Consider the following 24426-nt stretch of genomic DNA (forward strand, 5'->3'; position numbering starts at 1 on the left):
TGAAATGAAAAACTGGTTTGTCTTTCTTAGCGGCCCTGTCTTTTCCTGGTAATAATTTACCGCTCTCCTCGCATCTAGTGTGTGGAGGCTTCTTTCTGCCACGTTAGTGGGGTTCTGGAAAAAGGTGGGTAGTTCTATAGACTGGTTCACAAACCATGGGAGAGTGCGCAGGACCTCCTTATCCTTGTGAATTGTAACAAATGGGTCTTGAACTGAAAGGGCTTGCAGTTCTCCAACTCTGATCACCACCAAGAAGGCGGTCTTGTAGGTGAGTGCTTTAAAGCTAGCCTTGTGCTTAGTTTCAAGGAGAGGCCCCATCAGTTTAGTGAGTACAACGTTCAGGTCCCATTTGGGAGCTGGGTTGGAAACAGGGGGATACATTCTCTTTACCCCCTCCATAAATGCCTTTATTACTGGAATTTTTCCACCACAAAATTTTCTTTTGGGACGTGGTGTATGCTGAAAGTGCAGCCAGGTGGGCCTTTAAGGAATTGAAAACTAGGCTGTGAGATAAGTACAGGACAATATATGTTGGTGTGCATTCAATTGAATTGATGCTCTTGCCATTACACCAGATGACAAAGCGTTTCCATTTGCTGGAGTAGCAAAGTCTGGTGTTGGGTTTCCGTGCTTCTCCAAGTATGTCCATACATCTTTGAGGGAGTTGGAGGTGCCCGAGTGCCTGAACTCTATGACCTTTGGAGCCAGGCTGCTAAATTGAGAGTTTGAGGGCATGGATGTAGTGTCTCCCCCTGATCTTGTGACAGCATGTTGTAAGGGCGTGGCAGCTTCCTGGGAAGGGTGACTAGCATTGCCATGAGATGGGAGAACCAAGGTTGGCCGGCCCACATCGGGGCCACCAGAATCATCCTGACTGGTTCCTGGTACATCTTGTGCACTATCTTGTTGACCAGGGGAGTCATGGGGTGGGGAATAGCATAGACACATTTCCCTGACCATGTTATCCAGAGACCATTCCCCTTGGAGTGGTTCTGCAGGTACCTGGAGGTGTAATCTGGGCATTGTGCGTTCTCCAGAGTTGCGAATAAGTCGTTCTCTGGGAAGCCACAGGCTGCAAAGACGTTGAGATCAATGTCTTTGTGCAATCACCTCTCGTACTCTATGGGTAGTGGGAAGTCTCTGCTGAGTACATCCGCGAGAAGATTGAATTCCCCTGGAACATGTGACAGAAGGAACATCTTGTGTTTGAGAACCCATTTCCAAATGTTCTGTGACAGTTTGGATAGCCCTGGAGAGTGAGGGCCCCCTTGCTTGTTTAGGTAAAACATGGCTGTAGTACTGTCCGTGAGGAGTAAGACTGTCTTACCCTGGAGGTGTGTTTGGAATGCTTTCAGGGCCTTGAACACTGCTAGCAGTTCCAACAGGTTTATGCGATTGGTGGCTACCGCTGGGGGCCACACGCCATCCGCCATCTTTTCCCTTGACCACCACTGCAGAAACTGATCGAGGGCTGCCGAGACAACCACTAGATCGTCCCATTGTCCGCTGGCCTGACACCATTGGCTCAAAAACCGCTCTTGCATGGGGCGCATGTGCGCATGTGGAGCTAGATAAATGCCGGAGGCCATCATCCCTAACAGTTGCATGGCCTTGCATGCCTTCACCTCATGGCTGGCCACATAGTGAGGGATCTGGAACAGCATATTTTGAACCCTTTCGTTGGAGGCAAAGACAAGGCCGTCTTTGGTCAGAATTAGAGCCACCAGAGATTGTTTGACTTTGCTGGGGTCTAGGCTGGACTTGTTCTTGTTGATCGAGAACCCTAGATTGAAGGAGTTTTATCGTCTTCTGGGTGTTTGTTAGGCATGTTCTGTATGATTCCCCTGTTAGCAGATGGTCGTCGAGGTAAGGGTAGACTGGGTAGATGGATTGCCTGCATAAGTGAGCGGCTACTACCGCCAGTACCTTCGTGAATACTCTGGGAGACGAGGCAATGACGAAGGGAAGAACCTTGAACTGATAGTGCGCGTCCTCTATCATGAACCTTAGGTACTTTCTGTGCGCTGGCAACATTGAAATATGAAAGTATGCACCTTTCATATCCAATGTTGCCATCTAATCCCCCTGCAGCGGGATTACGTCCTACAATGTTGTCATTCTGAACTTTTGCGGCTTGACATATTGTTTCGCTGGGCGCAAGTCTAACACAGGGCATGGTGAGATCCTTTTTGGGTACAAGGAAGTACACTGAATAAATACCATTGTTTACCTGATGAATTGGGAAGACTTCTATGGCGCCCTTTTCCTGTAGGATCTGCACCTCTTCCAGCAGGATTTGTAGTGTGCTGGTGAAAGGGGTCTGCTCTTTGGTGGATGGTATCAAGGTGGCCGGTGGAATTCGATACAATAACCGTGGGTGACTGTCTTGAACACCCACTGGTCTGATGGATGCGTGAATGAATGATGACAGCTGTCCCCCGACCGGCGTTGGAGGGGACCCGGACTGGTGAGTCATTTTGATGCAGAGACCGGGAAGCCTCTCGGGTGGACTTTCTGCCTCTACCCTTGCCTCTGCGCAGCCCACTTTGTTGATATTGGCTGTTGCCAGTTGAATCTTTTTCCGAAGGACCATGGAGTAGCCCCTACGCCATATTGTCAGTGTGGAGATAGGAGAAGGACTGACCCCGAAAGGAACTGCGAGAGTTAGCACCACCCTGCTGTTGAAAAGGTTTGGCTGTAATCAGATTGAGGGATTCCAATGTCTCATGTTCCTTTTTAGCAGTTTCCAAGGCGTCGTCCACAGCCCTACCAAGCAAGTTAGACTCCTCTACTGGCTTATTTATGAAGAAGGCCTGGGTCTACGGTTTGAAACCTTAATTATTTACCCAGGCATGTCTCTTGAGGAGAGTTCCCTGTGCTAGAGTGTGTCCTGCCGTTTCAGCAGCGTCTAGAGTGTTTTTGAGGATGTTGTGGGTCACCTGTCTAACCTCAGTCATAACCGCCAGCAGGCATGATCGTGTGGGTTCAGGGACCTATTGGAGGCCTTTTTGGAGCAGGCCCCATTGCACGCCACTATATTTAATCGAGAATGGTGGTATTGTTTGCAATTCTGGTAGAATAGGCTGCGGACGTGGTAATGTGTTTGCCCAGGGCATAGCGTTTTGTGCAGTCCTTGTCGGGGGGAGCCACTGCAGTAGACAGTGGTACCACAGCCCTTTTTCTGGTGGTTTTAACAACCAGAGAGTCTGGCATGGCCTCGAATGTATATACAGTCAGACGGAGAGGGGCAAAACTGTTTCTCAACTCTAGGGTTGACAACCCTTTTAAGGGAAGTAGACAGTAAGGAAGGAGCAAGGCGTTTCTTCAGCAGAGGAATAGCTTGACTTGTAGGAGGTTTTTCCTTAAGAATGTCCTCAACAAAATCAGAGTCCTAAACCAGCCTTCTGTGTAGCGATCTGAAAGTGGTCTGCTGCCCTCTTCAAGATGGCATTAAATACCATCTGTCCATCTATTGGCGATGGCTGCCTTTGCTGAGGTGAGGAAGGCTGGTCCAGATAAATATTGTCTGGGTCTGGGGTAGGAGTGGGTGAGAGCCAAGGCACTTCATCAGCTGGTTGATCTTGTCCCCAGTCTGGGCCCTGGTCAGTTGCGTCCTGACCAAAAGGATTGTCCTCATGAATAAAGGGATCTTCATAAGCGTCTTCTGACTCCGAGAACTACTCAAATACCTCCTCCTGATGGGTCTGTGTCTGACATGGGAGCTTCTGCAGTTTTGGTAAGATGGGGCAGGAGTCCTCCTCCCTAGGTCTCTTGGGAGTAATACACCTTTCAGAAAAGTCTACGAATTGTGACATTTTATCCATGTAATTTTCAAACCTCTGTCTAGTCCACAGGGATGACATAGGAACCTGGAGTAGGTAAGGGCTCTTCATATGGTGAGTGGGGGGGGGGTTACCAGTTAAAACCCTAGGGGGTGCTTCTAGGCCATTCCACTGCTAAAACAATAGCCGTGAGATTCTCACATAACTTCGGCGGCTGTAGGCACTGTCGCGGCTGTGGACTCTGCCGAAACCATAGGAGCTGATGCGCTCTTAGACAGCGTGTCAGCACTCATGTATTTTTTAGTCAAACGCCTTTATGAGTGGATTGCCCAGTCGCATACTGAGAAGACGGTTGTGAGGAGGGCACCGGACCGCGAGGTTTCGGAAGGCACCGAAGTTTTCAGCCGGCGTGTGGCGCTTCCTCGACGTATCCGTCGAGGAGGGTCTGGAGTTTGTGTGCTTTTCCTTGGGTGGTGCGTGTTTGCCCCTATCGTCAGGGTGTGAACTCTCCATAGCAGTACCGGTGGTCTGCCTGTTGGGCCGGGGACAGGCACCTGGGAAGATTCAGTTGAAAGGTCTATGGCCTCCAGATCGAAGCAATGCGATGGGTGTCGTTCCGGGGGTATTTTCAGTTGAAAGATGGACAAAACCTAAATGGTGTGCTCTCCATAGCAAAGGTAAAAGGAGGCAGCCAGACCAGACAGGGTAAGGGAGGTGAAAAGGATATGCATTCTCAGAAAGAATCAACCCATTGCCCCACTCTCCCTACTGTAAGGGCCAGGCCAGACGGTCGACAGACGTCAATCGACGCACCAGTCGCTGAACAGCAGTGGAGGTCTTTGGCGTAGGGGTCCAAGAAGTAGTCATCAGGGAGAATAGTCAAGGACTAGACGACCATCGGTTGTGGGACAATGCAAAAACTATTTGCAATATCAACTATTTGCAATATCAACTCTTGCGAGCTCTGCATAAGTCGACCAACTAGTTGGGCGGAAAAAAAAATCTGAGGGACCTTGACACATGATGGATTTTGGGTACACTAGAGGTCACGTTTGGGATAGTGTTACAGTTACGCCCATGTCCACGTCCCCTTTCCATCCTCGAAAGTTGCAATACTCTGCAATTACGCACATCATGTGATTACAAGCAGGTTAACAAGCATCAGAAATATATATATATATATATATATATATATATATATATATATATATATATATATATATACACACATATGCAAATTTAATAAAAACATTATGGGCCGAGTTGCTCAAAAGTTTTGTCCACTTCGGTGTGACCTATGCATACAGATTTGGACAAAGCACCTGCATTCTGTATGTGGGTCGATCCACCAAAGGGAATCTGTCCATGCAAAATGCTTTTGTGGTTTAAGATGAACTCAGACGCAGAACGCGGACAAGAGCTGGCTTTCCACAGAACAAAATACATCTCAATTCACAACAGGGTGTTTGATCTGCAGCTCATTTCCCTGCACCTTAATTCCCCCATTTCAAGCCAGGTGCAGGGAAAAGGGCAATGCTGCTACCACTGATCTGTCTAAAATACAAACTCTCTACTTTCAACTCACAAGGGTACACATGTATTAATAATGCATTTGATGTGTTTGATTGTCCTTTCAAGCGTTAGTGACTGCAAACGCTCACTGACCGCACGTGGGACGTAGACTGACCCTCGTACCTACCCATGAGAGGTGAGTGAGCAAATTCAAGATTAGGGAACGCTAGTAGCACATGCAGCATGTCACTCCATCTTACAAAACACATCCGTGAATTGGGAGCATGGCAGGTTAAATCTGGTAGCACAGAGGGGCGAGGGAATAATGCCCTCATAACTCTGCACCCACGGATATTTGAGAATCTGCCCTCTTATATGTTAATGTATTTTATCGAGGTCTACATTTACATTTGTTAGTACTATATTTGTACTCATCTGCCTTACAAAATGACTGTCGCCTCAATAGGCACTTTTAGCTCTAACTAAATCAAATCAAGTGACATAATATGTAGATTAGTTCACATTTCAAGATCAATAGGTTTAGATGATCATACATATTGTTTAGGTTCATTTCAAAGATATTGCCTCATGCCAAGCGCAATTTTAATTCATCATCATCGTCATCTTCCTTTTATTTCGGGGAAAAAAACATCCCATGAATAGTACATACAGAAAAAAAGAATATAGAATATAATTTATATCATAAAATATAATATACAAATCCTCTCATGTCATCAAACAACACAAAAAGAAAATATAACAAATTAGGAATAAAAATGATAAAATAAATATTATCATCTAGTTCAAATTTGCATTCACATATAAGAGGATGGTCCTGCACACCAATTAACATAGCAGTTAATGCTCCCATAGAACAATGAACACCTAATTGATGGAATAAACTCAATGGAAGAGAACTCAGTTTTCAGTTCAATCCACTTAAAACATTCCCTTATTCTCGTTGCACCTTGTAGGAATTTCATCAAAGGCAATGCTGCGACTTCTGTACTAGATCACAATAAATTAATGTTGACTGGTCGATACTGTCGGAGGCCAGAGTTCCTCTATAGATAAAAAAATGTTGCGTCCTGAGAGGACTATTTGGAACAAAATGACAAAAAATGCAAAAGAGTTTCAAAAGAGGTAATACAATATGGACAGCTGCTGTCCAAATCGATGGTTGTTTGCCAACTCTCTCAGGTTGCATTTGGGTTAGACAGTTAAATTGTGATTTGGTTACTGAATATAATAATGTATGTATAAAGAAAAACCTCGATATGAAGCCATATGATTTGTTACGAATAGTAGTTCTACATGGGACTGATAGATTTTTTCATGATTTCAGCCTCTAGTCTATTGTAAATATAATAATTAGGGAACATAGATTTCCATTTCGTTACAGTACCTTTCCCAAAAGGAACACTAATATCATAAAAACAATAGAGGTTGAAACAGTGGCTAATTCACTGTGCACATGTGCGAACCAAGTAATTGTCAAGGCCCTCTCTCAATGAAACATAGCTCAGGATTTGTTTACATAACAAAGACTGTGGTTTATTACAAACTGAAAGATAAAAGGCTAGAGGTATTATGCAGCAAGTCCTCAATAAAATAAATATTCAACTCCCTGAATACTGCGTAATTAGCTGCAGAAGGTGGGAGACCCGATAATAGTTTACAAAAAACATTTTCAGATACCATGCAATTCTCTAGGGTTTCCATAGCCAAATATGCCACTCCAAAATGTGCACATGATTTTGCTTTCGCAATATATATTCTGAGCAGTAAGTCCATTGGTTGTACCTTGTAATTACATGCAAATTTAAAGATTGCACCACTTTCTTGCCTCATTTTCAATGCCTCTTGATTAGCTTGATTTTGGTAGTTACGATTCGACAAGAACCAGAATACCTAGGTAGTCAAAAGATGTACCTACGGGTGCCGTTTTTATATCCGAAAAAGTCCTCCCCTTCTTCTGCACCTTCGTGGAGGAACACATGCTTAGATTTACTGTCATTGACTTTTAAATCTCAATTGGCCATACTGTCTGTATGTGCACTGAATAAGCTTTGCAAAGAGCTGGGGATTCTGGCCAAAAGGACACAGTCACCAGCGTACAACAAATTTGGAACACCTTTGTCCATAATCTTTGGGACATCCTTGTTCAAATTCAACACAGAATGTATAAATTAAATAGAAGTGGAGCCGTGTTGCAGTCTTGGTGCACATCCGATTGATTTGAAAGTAAGGGGTGTAATTACCAAAATGTTCTACTCTTACCTTAGCATAGTTGTCTCCATGGATGTAAATAAATACACTAAACAGATCTCCTGACATTCCCATTTGGCTCAAAAGGGACCATAGGTTTTGATGAATGATTGAGCCAAAAGCTATTCTTAGGTCCATAAAGGGGAGATAAAATGGATCCTTCCAAATAACAAAAAATGTACTTGGCTACTAGCAAGTACAAATTTAATGTTTGATATTCCATGCCTTGGCATTCTTTAAAGCCAAATTATGTTTCTGGCAGAATGTTGTCACTAATCCAGTCCATAAGTATATTTAAAACCACCTTTCCAAAAATCTTAAGAGGAATCCAACAAAGAATTGGCCTATAACATGCAGGATCACCTGTGTCCCCCCTTCTTGAACATTGGATAATCAGAGTTTTCCAAGATTTAGTGTAAGCACCTGGGTTAGTATTGCATTAAATAAATTACATTATAAAAGGCCCCCGAGGTCTAATTGATTTTTAAACATGTCTGCAGGAATGAAATTAGAACCCAGAGACTTGTCTTATTTCATAGAGTGAATTGAGTTTGACACTTCTAATGGTGTACATGTCAAATAGCTAGGATTACCAACTTCAGTATTGATTTTAGACTGATTAGCAACATTGTGTAACTGGTCCGATTCCCCCGCATACACAGAAGTACATTTTTTCCATGATTCAATGTACCCTACTAAATGCTTACAATGTGCCATTAGATTAATCGGAGTATCAAAATTGAACAAATAGTTAAACATTTCTCTCACAATGTCATGATAAAAAGCAGACCTTACATGGTTTCTTAAAAAGGTGATCACAGTGAATTCTACAGCAATTAGCAGGTACGTTTCTACACTAGTGACATTGGTACAATGTAGGTGGAACTCTTAATTGATAAGTACTAAACTGATAATGGTTTAAAACCTAGGTTATGGATAGAGGTGCGAGGCTGCTTCTAAACACACCGAGCGATCAATTCATGGTGTTCGCCACTGCTTAATTTTGCAGCCGTGCCTGAAAGCGGCCCCAAGGCTTTAAATACACAATGAGAACCAGGTGGTATGCGGGAAATAAGAACATAGTATAGTGCTTTTTTTCAACAGGACTGTTATAGATGTATGTTGAATAATTGTATGATGGGTTGTAATTATTACATGGTTTTAAGATGAGTTGTCGTGATGAATCAACATTTCGGAGAGAGACAAAGCAAAGACTTACCTCAAAAAGTACATTTTAGCAATCCTTTTGTGCAGCAAAGTAACAGCTTCACGAGTAGTTTCACAAAACACAGAAAGATTAGCGACCACAATTCAAGAAGGACGTTTGGGTATTGTCTGACCAGGCATCACTTGACCTTATGAAGCATGTCACAGGAAGCAGGGAGCAGCACCGGATGCGAAAAAGTGGCAGAGCTAAACACCCCAGAACTGATATAATTTGTAATAAGGGGACAGAAGTAACCTACAAATCAAGGTTCAGGAGAAGTGTAAGAAGAGCAAAATTGCAGGAAGGAAGCCAGTTATCTAGAGGAAACATCAGACTGTTGTACAATGAGGCTGACAGAGACAGCATAAGGTTCCAAATATGTGGCTGCAAATCAAGGATGCTGGTGCCTGAAGAACCTCCTAAGCACTCTGCAAAGTGCCATAAGGAGCACTGAGAACCATGAAGTGCACCTAGAAACAGGAGCACAGAACCTTTCAAAGCATGTAGGGACAGAGAGGTGTGCTGGAAATCCTGAACATCTCCTAGATGGGGGTGCTGAGAACTTGGGTGTTATGTGCTTGTCCGAGAAGGAGACCCAGAACACGGGAAAAGAAACTATAACCTGAGAGGGGCACTGGGACATGTCAGAAGTGTTTAGAATGAGAAAAAGGGGGGGTGCAGTACAAAGTGAAATTGCGTGAAGCAGAAAGTTACTGGAGAGAGGTCAAACAAGAAACTCACCTTCCAATCATTTGCGTGCTCTCAGCCACAGGTTTTTAATGATGGTTTTGTGGATCTACCCCCCCCTCCTCCCCGCACCCAATATATTTTATTGCAGGATCATAATGCATTCCAGTACAAACAGTGCCCATTCCTTGTATGCATAGCATTTTCTAAAGAATGGAGAACATGGCCAGTCAATGGTGAAAGCAATCCTGAAGCCAACTAGATGAATAGGGTTAGTAGCGTAATCACAAGATGCAGAAGGCCGAGAGGTGGAGGTTGTTACAAAGGATTGCAGCACCTATCAGGAAATACCCATATCCCACCTCCATTTGCCTTTTGTCCTTCATAGTTTGTATGTTATCGCTATGGCCAACATACACTGGTTGGAGGAGTCATAGCACTTCTTCAATATCCGAAGCCAATACAACACTTGCTCATGCATGCAGACCGCCCAGCAATGAATTCTCTTACCATTACAGAAACCTTTGCTATTTTATCTATTATGTAAGCTAATACTTTTTCTAGTGTGAAGATGAGGTAAGTTTAGGCTCTAGGAATAGAACCTGCCTGTGCTAAGCTCCATTTGCATTGTGATTGTGAGTTTTGGCAAGATCACAGGAGTGGTTTCAGGGTTTAGCCTAAGCCCCAGTTTGGTAGGTAGAAAAAAAGGTCTTTTTACTCCCGGCTATCTTGTTTGGATTGTCCGAAATAATTATTTGTAACACTATGGTTAGTACAAAAAAAATTGCTTTTTTATTGGTGTTTTCTTGAGTAGTTCATTCAAAAGAAACATTTGTGTTTTAAGAAACACTGTTTGAGACTTGCTGTGCAAGTTTGGTCAGCCGACACGTGTTTCGCCCCATAGGGTCTTTCTCAAGGCTGAGCAATGTTCAAGAGTGCCAAGTGATATGTGGTTCGTGACAATTAGGTGACAAGTAGTAGTACATTCATTTGTGGTGTTTAAGTGATGTGGAAAAATAGTGACAGGTTAAGTACATAACATCAAAACACATTAATGTGTTGAAATTGAGGAAATTGGTTTTCAATTTGAAAGAAAAGCGGAGAGGAAGAAGAGAGAAAATTCAGCAAACTGTTGGGTTCAGTTAATTGGTAAATAGGGATGAGGTGGGATGCCTCTTACCATGTACTAATTGCTGTGTGCCCTCAGTGGGGTCCTGTTGTATTATGGACTGTCCTTAAGGCAGTCCTGGCTCCTGTTGGGCCCTGGAGGGAGAGGTGAAGAAAAGATTTGAGGAATGGGCTGAGGAGTTCCATTTAGAGGCATGGCTGGGCACTAAGTCGGTGTGCCCAAGTGGCTCTCCCTTAACGTGTGTAGCGTGTATAAAGGGTGCCCCAGGCTGGTGTTGCTTGCTGGGGCCAAGTCCCATTGGCGGTGTGGAAAATACATCAAGGGCTTTTCTTGAAGAGCTCTTGTGTGTTCCCAGCCGTTACAATGTCTGCTGTTGCTAATGCGGCATTAAAATCACACCACAGGCATTTTGCAGGGCTCGTGTGTGTTTCTCCGCCGGGTTTAAAGGATAGCGAAGTAGAGAGCTGTTATTAGCTGCCGGTTCCTGTGGAATACGGCCGCATGCTATCAATACGGGTGGGAGGTGGGGCTTACCTGTGTGCTCTGTCCGGCGTCCTGGGCGGTGCTGTGCTGCTCTACCATACCGCGCAGGGAGCCTCCATTTAAGAATGGTCCAGGTTAACGTTGAGTCACGTATGGTCGCTAATCGCGCATGCACGATTGCGTAGTGTCTCTCGGCTGATCCCAGCGCATGCGCATCAGAACTAAAGACCGCGCATGCGTCGCGGATCAGTGGGGGACACTAATGTGTTTGAGTTGTATGTGTGTATTATGGGAAGATAGTGGCTTCCCTGTGGCCCTGTGGGGAGCAAGGAGCGATGATCAAGGGGATCATGATAGGGAGACCCATGGGTATTGAGGCTATGTGTTAATATAGCCTGTGTTTTTTATTTTCTGGCTGGGATGGTGGTCCCAAGATCGCGATGATGGTCCGAAGTGTCATGGAAGGGGTTTCACTAATGATGGTGGTTGGGTGATGCAACTCGGGTGGTTGATGTCCGAGTGGCATTTGTCTAATCTGACTGGTAGGTGTGAACCTGTACATGGTCTGAGTAGCATAGTCGTGTGCTGGGCAGAGGTTGCCTAAAGAATGTCAAGTCCTTGTTCCTAGGGGAAAAAAAAAAAAAGGGGACAGATGAGAGAATAGGAGATTACAGAAAAACATTCAGGTCATGATCTTTGTTCAGGCCGTTTTTAACACATCTGAAGTGACAAATCAAACGTGCTTCCTCTTGTCTCAGTTTTTGGATTCTGTCTCCTCCTCTGGGGCCCAGCCGGACAGTCTTGAGTCCGATGAACCTAATGTTGGAATGATTTATCTGTATTACAATTTCTTCTACGCAACTCTTCGCAGGAGGAACTTGCTGAGCCCCTATTCCTTTCAGACAAACACATCATAGCACAGGATTGGCTCAGTAAACTTAAACCAATTGTTTTCACGAGATGCGGGACATGCTCAATGTGCAAGTATGCAACCCAGACCAAATGTGCCACATTTTCAGGCTGCCCAATGTTTAACATCACTGCGCACATCAACTGTAAAAGTAAATTTGTGATATATGCAATAATCTGTGTTTGCAATAAAATATACATAGGCAGCACCATCTGAGAAACACGCTTCAGGATAAGAGAACATATTAACAGCATATATTCACAAGATCCTAAAACTACCATTGGCAAACCACTGGCAGAAGAATCATCAAATGGACAACAAGAGTGACATTAGGTTCATCGGACTCAAGACTGTCCGGCTGGGCCCCAGAATGTTTTTCTGAAACCTCCTATTCTCTCATCTCTCCCCTTCCCCCCCCCCGGGAACAAGGACTTGACATTCTTTAGGAAACCTCTGCCCTGCTACTCAGACCATGTACAGGTTCATACCTACCAGTCAGAGATTAGACAAATGCCACTCAGACATCAACCACCCAAGTTGCATCACCCAACCACCATCATTAGTGAAACCCCTTCCATGACACTTCGGACCATCATCGCGATCTTGGGACCACCACCCCAGCCAGAAAATCAATAACACAGGCTATATTAACTATATTAACACATAGCCTCAATACCCATGGGTCTCCCTATCATGATCCCCTTGATCATCGCTCCTTGCTCCCCACAGGGAAGCCACTATCTTCCCATAATACACACATACAACTCAAACACATTAGTGTCCCCCACTGATCCGCGACGCATGCGCTGTCTTTAATTCTGACGTGCATGCGCTGGGATCAGCCCAGAGACACTACGCAATCGCGCATGCGTGATTAGCGACCATACGTGACTCAACGTTAACCCGGACCATGCTTAAATGGCGGCTCCCTGCGCGGTATGGTAGAGCAGCACAGCACCGCCCAGGACGCCGGACAGAGCACACAGGTAAGCCCCACCTCCCGCCCGTATTGATAGCATGCGGCCGTATTCCACAGGAACCGGCAGCTAATAACAGCTCTCTACTTCGCTATCCTTTAAACCCGGCGGAGAAACACACACGAGCCCTGCAAAATGCCTGTGGTGTGATTTCAATGCCGCATTAGCAACAGCAGACACTGTAACGGCTGGGAACACACAAGAGCTCTTCAAGAAAAGCCCTTGATGTATTTTCCACACCGCCAATGGGACTTGGCCCCAGCAAGCAACACCAGCCTGGGGCACCCTTTATACACGCTACACTCACGTTAAGTGAGAGCCAATTGGGCACACCGACTTAGTGCCCAGCCATGCCTCTAAATGGAACTCCTCAACCCATTCCTCAAATCGTTTCTTCACCTCTCCCTCCAGGGCCCAACAGGAGCCAGGACTGCCTTAAGGACAGTCCATAATACAACAGGACCCCACTGAGGGCACACAGCAATTAGTACATGGTAAGAGGCATCCCACCTCATCCCTATTTACCAATTAACTGAACCCAACAGTTTGCTGACTTTTCTCTTTTCTTCCTCCCCGCTTTTCTTTCAAATTGAAAACCAATTTCCTCAATTTCAACACATCAATGTGTTTTGATGTTATGTACTTAACCTGTCACTATTTTTCCACATCACTTAAACACCACAAATGAATGTACTACTACTTGTCACCTAATTGTCACGAACCACATATCACTTGGCACTCTTGAACATTGCTCAGCCTTGAGAAAGACCCTATGGGTCGAAACACGTGTCGGCTGACCAAACTTGCACAGCAAGTCTCAAACAGTGTTTCTTAAAACACAAATGTTTCTTTTGAATGAACTACTCAAGAAAACACCAATAAAAAACATTTTTTTTCGTACTAACCATAGTGTTACAAATAATTATTTCGGACAATCCAAACAAGATAGCCGGGAGTAAAAAGACCTGTTTTTCTAATACTTTTTCTAGCTCTGACAATCACCTTGTTTTATACCGTCACAAATCTATATACAGCACAAATAAAGCAACAATTCATTATTCACATGTCCATTATTATCTTGACTGGGAACAAATGAGGATGAGTCCCCTCTACGTATGTACACAGTATGTATAGGTGATTTCCTAAGAGACAATAGTGGGGCCATAATGTGTTTTTGTCGTTACTACAGTACAGAACGATAGACACCAGTGCTAAGGAGACATATACATGTCTCCCGAAAGCATAGCACCTTAACATTCCTGTTTATATAGAATGCCATCAACACACTCAAGGTTGCCCATGGGGTAGTCCTTGTTGAAAGAAAAGGTGTGGCTTCTACCCATAGCACAGTACTTAAACTCTAGTTTTACTAGGGTCAAATGTCCAGCTTTTCAGCTATCATGCCAATTCTGTCTGCGCAGAGCATTAATCCGAAACTCTTCTTCCCCAAGTTTTTGTATATTTTCATTATCTGCAATGCAGCTCTTCTAAATTCTGCGATGGGCACACCTTTCGATCCTGCATCATCTTTTCCCTTCTTTCCAACCTCCTCATGCATGATGTGTGAGACAAATAATAAATGTTAGACACCTTTTTCAACAATATGCAGTTACAATACTAACATATTCGGAGGGCCAGCATCATAAATGCTTTTTAAAGTGACAATTACCTACATTGAGGGCACCTGCGACATGACTAACTTAAAGTAGCCATGATGAGAATGTGGGCACTAATGTCATATTATTGTTTTATAGTGGCAATGAGTAGAACTAGCAGGGATGCCACCGTTAGGAAAGGATTTTTACTCTGGCAGTGATTACAAATATGATGACAGCAAAGTCAGGAAAGGGTTTTTCAGTGCCAGTGGTTACATGTATTGTGAGCAGAGGCATCCCGAACCACTGTTTTATATATGATATATGATATGATATATGGCATTTATAACGCCAGGGATGGTTTATATTGTGAGAAGAGGTGTAATGAAAATGTGTTGTAAAAAGGTCTTGTGTACTTTGGTGTCCTTGCATCTATTGTATTTTTGTATGTGCTATTTGTAAGCTGTATGGCATTTTATCCACTGTTTAGCAATATAAAGTGCTGTGAAATTTCACAATTTCTACATATTATTTAAAACATTTTGTTGAAGGAAAAATCCCGGTCCCCAAAACTACCCTGACATTTAATATGTTGCTGGATAAAATAGTCCCTCAGTAGAGAAAAAAAACAAAAGCAGGATTTAGCACATGGAGGACCTGGGACTGTAAGTAGACAAAGATAGAGAGCTAAGGGAAAGAGAAGGGCAGTAGAAGGAAAATGAAAGAGGAACGTTAGGGAGAGGCCAAGCAATGAAGAAATGTGATGACCAGATAGAGAAAATGAAAGAGAAGGTGCGATTCAAAGGAGAGATGAAATATAAATAGAATGGAGAGTAGTCAGATGCGTGGCAGGAAGGCCGAGGAGAAGATGAGAAAAGTCAAATAAATTCGAACAAACCAGGGCGGAAACAAGGATTTTCGTAGCTTAAAAAGCTGGAAATGCAAGAGCGCGCAATAGCAGAGATGTGAGAAAAAAACATAAGAGAAGTGTCAAGAATAACGCTGAGGTACCAAGCAGAAGAATACATATTAAGGGCAGTGGGAGGAGAAGAAATGGAAGGAGGAGGCAGAGGAGTAGGAATAGTAGCATCAGCCAAGAAAAGAACCTCAGTCTTTAGATGGAGTTAGTGGTCTTCCATCCAAGACCGGTTAGCGAGAAGAGGCGAAGAATGACCAGAGTGACCAGAAGCCGAAAAAGAAGAGAAAGAAAGGAAAGGCTGCGTATCATCCACGTTACAGTGGTGGGAAAGACCAGAGGCTGAAATAATAGAAGCAAAAGGAATCGCGTAGAGAGAGAGAATATAAGTGGACTTTAAACCTGGGGACACCATATTGAAGTGGGGCGATAAATGATGTTTGGCCAGCCTAGGAAACAGAAAGCTTGTGATTAGTGAGATAGGAGTGGAACCAGTTTAAAACAGAATCCTTAAAGCCAAAACGAGAAAGTGAACAAAGAAGAAGAGAGTGATCGACAGTGTCAAACGTTGCTGACAAGTCAAGAAGAATTGGAACAGAAGATTACCTGGAGCAGTGGCCATAAAGAAGAGAGTTGCAAACAAAGAGAAGAGCAGTTTCCATAGAGTGAATAGGGCAAAAGCCTGATTGATGTAGTGGGAGAAAAGAGGCAGTGTTGAGGCGAGTGGAGACTTGAGAATAAACAATGTGTTCCAGAAGTGAAGAAAGAAAAAGTAGAAGTGAAACAGGGCGATAGTTGGAAGGCAGCGAAGAATCTAATAAAGGTTACTTAAGAATAGGGAGAGTAGTAGCCTGTTTAAATGAGGATGGTAAAGTAGAGGACTGGAGATATAGATTTAAAAGAGTGACCAGATAAGGAAGGAGAGAGGGACAGACCTTGCGAATAAGAGAGATGGGGAGAGGGTCATAGGGAGCGGCAGTAGAATGGGCCTTGGAGAGAAAATATGAAATCTCTGAGGCCAAAAGGAGAAGCAAGGAGGACACGAAAGGGAAGCGAGGGAGATAACATAGAAGAAGGGTTAATGGACGAACAGAGAAGATTGACTATAGAACAGAAATAAGAAGCAAAATCGGAAGCAGAAAGGAAAAAAACAGGTCAGGGGGAGGGAGAAAGAATGTGTTTCAGAGTTTGAAAAAGACAATGAGGATGAGAAGAAAAGGAGTTGAGAAGATCAGTGTAGTAATGTTGTTTAGCTGGAAGTAAAGCTGAATCAAAATCTGTATGAATAGAGGACCAATTAAGAAGATATGGGGGGACTGGGACTTCATCCATCGACGTTCGGTGCAACATAGAATATGCCTCGAGGAACGGAGGGTAGGTCTAAACCAAGCTGAGGTGATGTATGTGATGAAGAGGAGAAGGAGCATAATAAAGAGAATCAAGAGTGTCAGAAATAGCCGAGGAGAAAAGAGGGAAAGAGTGGATAGTGTTTCAAAAAGAGGAAGAAGAGACAAGAGTATAAATCAACGCAGGACTGTCAAAAGAGCAAAAGTCCAGGTGGAGAAAACTGGGGGGAAAGGAAGGATAGAAAGTTGGAGGAGAAGGAATAAGTGAAACGGAAAGGATACAATGATCAGAATAGTACATGGGAAGAGCAGATACTGACGTAAGAGATAATGGAGAGAAGATCAAGTCCAGAGAAGATCTGATGATTTAAGAGGGGTGAGTAGGGACATTTGTGGGATATATTGACCCACTCAACAGTATTTCTCCACATCACCAAGCTGCATTTGTGCAGAAACAACAAAATAGCTGCACTGGCTCCTGTGAGCGTCATGGCCTCAAAACTACATTTTGCATTAACAAAATAAACAAAAACAAGAAATGGCTGCATCGTCCTGCCAAGAACACATCAGGCAGGATGGAACAAGGGGACACACGGAAAGAGCGTGCCAGTGTGTTCTGACATATACAAAAGGAAGAAAGTGAAAAGGCAGCACTGCTTTGCTGAAAACCCCAAAATTCCCATTGAAAAGGACACTTTTTCACCTTTTAAAAAAATGCTGCTTTGACCCTAATTGCATCTGTTCTTTCTTAAACCACTGTGATCAATAAGGCCCTCCCATGTCCAGGATATCTCATTGGGCTTCAGCAAAACCAGGCATGATTTCTGAATGGCAGGCTCTGTCAAACCAACTTTGAGAAAAATCAACAAGGAGCTTCACTTTTCCCACACAGGAAAATGCGTTCATTTCTTTACAAACGTATCAAAGCTCAGTAGTTCAAAAGAGACTCCAGCTATCTGATCCATGTCAGTTTCAATGCATCTCTGCTTCAGACAAAACCCCTGCACTCAGGAAAATAACCACGGCTGCAAGGCAATATTGGGAAGTCAGATGGCAAAATCGAATTTGAAAGGAAATGCTAGCAGTTGACCACATATATAAAAATGGGCTTTGCAAAACTAAAGGAGAAAAAGTAAACTGTTGAATGAGAGCCTGCTATTAAAGCTTCCCCCTAGGAAGGGAGCCACACCATAAACTTTCAGCTGAGACTAACACCCCACTGATAATTACTAGGTTGGAAAGGTTTTAGGCTGGGCTGAACCCACTGACAATGGAACTACCAGGGCCAGGAAGTGTGAAGAGGGGTAGGGGGCAATAAACCTTCAATCAAGCTGTAACCCCCCACCTTGCTCTGGAGGAAGTGACAGTTGGTGGCAGCTGAAGAAAGAAAGAAATGGTCCAGTGACAAAGGATTGCCATTTGCTTCCAGAGACCATTTCATAAATAAACCTTAAAGACTTATCACTGCAGCAAGACTTTGTAAAAATCCAAAAATGTTATAGTTTAACTATGATTTCATGGGCTTTCCTTTTAGACATGGTAGAATTCAATGACACTTTGGGGATAAAATGGCAAAGTATTGCAGATTACAAGAAAAGCATCCATGTTGCAAATGCACATTTTTGTACATACATCCCTTATGATCCCATTGAAAAGCGCAAAAAACTGGTAGAAGGGCGAAACAAGGTCTCACAAACTGGAGGATTGGACCGCTATGTGCTGCATAAAATATGTAACCTGCTTATGTAAGTGTTTAGATGTTTCCACTGTATGAAGGTGCCATTTAGGGCAAACAAGGATTTTAAGTAAAGTAAGTGTGGGAAGTTTTGGACATTGTAAAACAGACATCATAAATCTGACATCATTTTCTGGAAATCCAACCAGCTGAGACCGAGTCGGAGACTATCACCCTTGATGATGTCACTATGCACTATAAATAAGAGTCCCTGACAAGACTCTAGGGACACACACTCTTCCCGACGTTCCTGTGCTGTGTTCCCGATCCTGATCCATCCAGATTCCAGATCCCAACTACAAGGCCAAAGCATTGCTGACCCTACTCCAGGGCCCACTGCAAAACCCAAGCAGTGCTGATCCTATTCCCAGCAAGGCCTCAATTCTGAAACCTCACTAATCTCCCAGTAAGAAGGGGAAAGCTGTGGTATTCTTTTGGGAAGCATCCTGCACCAGCCTGACTTACTGCCCCCTAACTGCATGCCATCCAGCTGACCTATAGTATCCAGTGACCAGAATTGCCATTCCAGTCCAGTGCCCTCCGGTGACCAGAACTGTCCAGCTGTGGACTGCGAGTATAATCGTCACCCCCTAGAAACCCATAGCCTATCTTGTATTTGTCCTTATCACACTCTCTAAGTCATCCTATCCTTATCCTGATAACTTGTTAAAATTGTCAGAATCATTCTTGCAACCCTGCCCTTTATTTCTAGTGCTAGCACCATCACTTTAGTAATTTTGTCTTGTGTAATCCTTAGCCATTAGTCCTATTTCGAGTGATTGGACTGGTTCCGCCAGGTTTGGCGCTGGGGTGACAGGGTTGAAATCGCTAATCAACCCTGGATCTGACTGTGTCCTAGTCTGAATACTCTAGTTTAAAGTAAAACTGTTCCTGTTGTCACAACCGATTTCCTTCCCCCTTTCACAACTTCATTTTTCTCAAAGCAAACCTTTCTATATCTTGTATAACTCCACCAATTTACCAGCTAGAGATCAGTATATTTCACCCGTTTTTATAAAAAATGTTTGGGTAATTTCAGGCGGGAATTGAAAAAGTGTAAAGTTTCCAACGTATCATTTTGCTGCAATCTGTTTTAAACTTTCCACTCATTTTCAAACTGTATGCTCTTGGTAATCCATTCTTTGTGATTATTAGTGTCTTTGTATTGTTGCTTTAGTGAGTAATTATATTTGCTTCAAGGTTTTTAACACACATTCATTATTTATTTCTCAATTTCTGAGTGTCATTTCATAACATTGCAAGGGGTTTAAAATCTGTTTTTCTCTCTTATTTGGGCAGCGAAGGTCTGATTTGGATTCAGTTTCCTGTTTCTTTTTCCTGATTACCTCCTGCTTCTGTTTATCCACTCAGAATTGATTATTTGTGGGTTGAGGGAACATTGCAGGGGGAAATTCTAACTTGGGTGCTATCTTTCCTAAACCAAAAGGTGCTCCTATTCCGCTCTGCTGTGTCTATGTTCCACTAGCAAGTTAAACCCTGTGCATTGCTCACATTCTCATTGTAATTATCACCGCATTGGTGATTGCTGCCCCATGTTAAAAAGTGTACGATTTCTTCTGAATTTTAAAATAAATAAATATTGTATTTTACCAACCGGCCTGGTTCATGGTCCATTGTGACCCGGGGTATTTGAAAAGGGGGTGCGATATGAGTGGTGTACCATCTCAATATTGAATCTATATAATTGAAAGAGATAAGCATTTCAGTTGTGCGCTGCATACTAGGCCAAGACCAAGGTGTGGGTCACCTGATTGAAATACCTAACAAATTTGGGGGCTCGAGTCCGGGCTTGAGTTTGGTTACCACCCGTGCAGTCTAACACAGCAGACTAACCTGCAAGGTAGTGCTACTTTGTGTGGTTGGAATACCGGGTTACACTGTACAAGCACCCCCCAAAAACAAATACTCTAAGTACCAGGCCTGTGTCTAAAAAAATTCAAGCTAAATCAACCCCAAAATAGACAGAAAGCCACTGAATACAGGTTACCCATAAATAAATAAAGAACATGTCCAAAATGACCGTAGTAGAAAATCAAAAAGGCTAGGGAGCACCTTCTGCACAAGATATTTGTCAGAGGTAAATGGCCAGAACAGGATGAAAAAGTCTGGCTACAAGAAATAACACAACAGGTCTCCACCATAAACCTCTTTACATGGCAGGACGGTGGCCTATTACACCAAGCTTTGAGTGTTTTATATATGACCCCAAAAATTAAAGAGAAGCAAATTAAAATTGCCAGAATCATGGCCTACATGCATCGTGAGTGATGCAGGAAAGGCATGAGGAAAATGAAACTCTAGCGCAGAATCAATCTGAACTAAAATTAGCAGACCAAGAATTACAAAAGAGGCAAGAGTTGGAAGTAGAATCTAGAAATTACATCATAAAATTAAAAGAGGACTTGGCCCTCCAACAACAGAAAAATGTAGACATACAGGCCCAACTAGAAGCAGAAAAAATAGAGTGTCAGGAAAAGGTTGACTTTCTAGAAGAGAGTCAACAGAAGCTGACTCAACAATTAACTTATAACAGGGTCTGCTCAGGACAAAACTATGTTGCAAGACCAGGTCGAATCGTTGAAAGAGGAAAATAATAAATTAATTATGAGAGACCTGCACTCTCGAGCAGAATTAGATCAAGAGCGCCAAAAAAATAAATACCATCAAGCAACAAAAGGAGGACCTGGCTGAACAGAGAGGCACCCTGAATCAGGAGAAAGACGCCCTATGCCAGGAAGTAAGCAAATTGAAAATAGAGTTACAGGGGAGTGAGTTAGCCCTCTAGAAACTAAATGAACTCAAAACAGAGTATCGGAATCTACTGGGGCACACCAGACGGGTAGAAGGTGCTCTGGAAGGGAACACCCAGACCAAAGATGCAAAATCTCAGGAGGTGAGTCTCCTGCAACAGAAATTGTCTCATTATTCCCAAACCGTACAGGAAGCGCAGAGATATGATGAAACCCTCTTTTAAAAGAATGATGGGCTCCACAAACAAGTGGCAGCGCAAGAGTGGGTCATAGAGGCCAGTAAAGCCCTGATAGCTGAGAAAAAGGCTAAGATCTTTGCTTACTATGAAGAAGTAGGGGCGGAGAAGGAGAAACTAGCAAGGTTGGAGAAAGAGGATGCTAGATTTAATCCTAACTGAAGGGACCCTGAACAGGTAGAGAGGGACAGGGCAACCCATGATCATAGCATAAGGACCTCGGTACTAAGGGACTCAAACCCATTTAACACTTTGTGCACTGCTGACTTCATGGCTGCCGGTTCGCATGAACCGGAAACCATGAGGCCATCACAATTTAATAGACCAAGCATTATGGAACAGACCGGTCAGCGCCCCCCAGAAAGTGATGGACGGGCGTCCCTGTATAGATACCCAAACATTAAGGCTGATGTCTCTGACAAGGAAGTCTCCTATGAGGGGAGAGTCAGGGAATTAGATCCATAGAAATACTACTTTCCAAGGGACCAGTTGGTTCAATTTGATGAAAAACCAAGTGAAATGAGGCCTGAAAGGAGCATCCTGAAGACCTCTACCCAGTTAGGGCAGTTGGGGGATACTCTGCCAACCCTTGGAGCAGGGAAGAGTCAGAAGACTACTCTCCTGAGCACCACAGGAATAGAGAAACTAGGCCCCTCCATTCTGCGAGCCCCTCTCAGGCTCACAGAATCAGAGAGTGCCTAGATGACCATGAGGGGACCTCAAGTAGTAGCGCCTCTGAGTCTGAGGAGGAGTGGACTCGGGTGACTAAGCCAAAGAAGGCAAATAAACTCAAGAGAGTTATGACAAAAGACCCCATTAGGCAAATTAAGACCATTAGGAGTGTCATAACCCCATACCATAAAACACAAAATGTTCTGTTTGGGAACACTTGGAACTCTATGAGCAGATGATGGACACTTTTCATCTAAAAGACCACCCGAACTGCATAGAGTATGTAAAATGGACATTCTCCTCTCCCCTCACCCCCCACCCCCCCTGAGTACTCCAGCTTCTTTGCTGGACTGGAGGTACCAGAACCATTCAACATGGACCACCGTCATGAAACACTTTTCTGCCCACAGAAAACCCCAAGAAGCTTGCAAAGCGGCCTACAATCTGCAGTGCAGGGAAGTTCAGGTCCCACGAGAATTTGTGCAAGAGCTCAAGCGCGCCTTTGCACAAACCACTAGGAGGGTGCGCACGGATAGCAGCTTTCATGCACTCCCCAAGTATATCATGACCCAGCTGGTGAGGGATTTCCATGACAAAAGATCTCTGGATTCGGTCATAGAACAGGCAACCCGCATTTATGAAGTCCAAAAACCTGCAGAAAATAAAAATCTGAACAAAAACCCCAAACCAGCCAACGCCCCTGCTGCTGCTAGGGTGGCGGAAGTGAAGGTTGCCCCCATTTCAGGCCTAGAGATGGGGGGGCTTAAAAATATACCTGCACAAAATCAGCAAAATCAAAGACCCAGAAGGCCTTCAGGCCAATCACAAACAGGTGACAGTCAGGGAGGCAATCCCACAAATGCGACCCCTAACTCCCCTGATTATATCAGCCCCCGATACAAGTGCAACCAACCAATCTTGGGGTATTTATGGACGCCCCATGGGGGGGTCCAGCAGGTAAGTAACGCCCTGGAAAACTTCCCTCCTAACTTCCCCCAGGAGGGCAGCAATCCCTAAAAATGCTGGGTTAAGTTTCTTTCCCCGGTACCCACAAACCCCCAACCTGCAGGACAACCCTCCTTTCATTCACCACTTTCAAGAAACCAGACAACCCAATCCCGGAGACGGGAAGCCAGGGGTGGAGGATAACCAAAATTCACCATATTTAGGGTACTACGGGAGAAGGGGTAGTTACCCTTCCAATGACTCCACTAGAGTTGAACAGAGACCCCCGTACCAGTCGGAACAGGTGTCCCAACTGGAGCGCCAGGTCCAAAACCTTACCCAGGATCTGGGTCGCATGTTGAGGGCTCAACAGAACCCTCAGATGAACAAGGCGGCTCAGAACCCCACAAAGCAAGGGTCTGGTACCTCAGAACAATGACGGGGAGAGAACCCTGACAGTTCACCGGTTCCAGAAGAGGAGGCACGGGGGAAGGGAGGTGTAAAGCCCTAGAGGATACTTCCTTCCTCATTTGTGAAAAGCCCCTGGATACCCAGGAACCGGAACCAAAATCTCCTGCCCCCTGAAAATCTGCAACCCAAGGAACAGAGGGTGGGTAGGAGAAATTAAGAACTCAAAAAGGTCCATTTTGTGGAAGAAGTTAGTGTCCTCCGATTTGAAGAGGAAGAATCCTTAGAGGATTCTGGGAAAATATCTTCTCCTTCAGGGATGGGGGGGGACTCCTCCCAAAGAAAAATGGGTCCCAAAGGATTTAAATGAAGAATGGGTGGATGTGGGGACTAAGTCAGAATCGCCCATCCTTGAACCCCAGAATGAGCATCCAGGAAACCAATAGTAACAGAGGAATCCCAAACCTCACGAAACTTCCCAAATAGCAGAATGTAAACATTTTCTTTCAGCTCACCAAACTCCAACACAGAACTATACCCAAACTACCCCTGTGTCGGAGTCAAAAATAAGGAAATTGACCACCCAGCTTGCCCAAAATGCACATTATCTTTGCCCACTTAAGGAGAAGGAGGGTAGATTTTAAGGCCCGGTCCAAGGACAAGGTACATTTTCGGCACTGGTGGACACTGGATGCCAAGCCACTCTTCAAAAAGGGCCTTTGAGCAGCTAAATTCAGGAAAGGGGGAGAGATGCCAGATCCCTCTCACTCCTCTTCCTGGACAACACCAGAACTTCGATGAGAATGAAATTCCTATTGAGGGGACTGCGGATTTGGAAATAAAAAAT

At 44.0% G+C, this 24426-nt stretch overlaps 1 protein-coding gene across 2 annotated transcripts in view; it reads right to left on the reverse strand.

Moving 5' to 3' along the window:
- MON1A (MON1 homolog A, secretory trafficking associated) overlaps positions 1 to 24426 on the reverse strand; it is a 322574-nt gene that overhangs the window by 14722 nt on the left and 283426 nt on the right. The gene's annotated exons all lie outside the window — the stretch shown is intronic.

This window comes from Ambystoma mexicanum, chromosome 2p, assembly GCF_040938575.1.
Source record: "Ambystoma mexicanum isolate Mex_15411 chromosome 2p, UKY_AmexF1_1, whole genome shotgun sequence".
NCBI lineage: Eukaryota > Metazoa > Chordata > Amphibia > Caudata > Ambystomatidae > Ambystoma > Ambystoma mexicanum.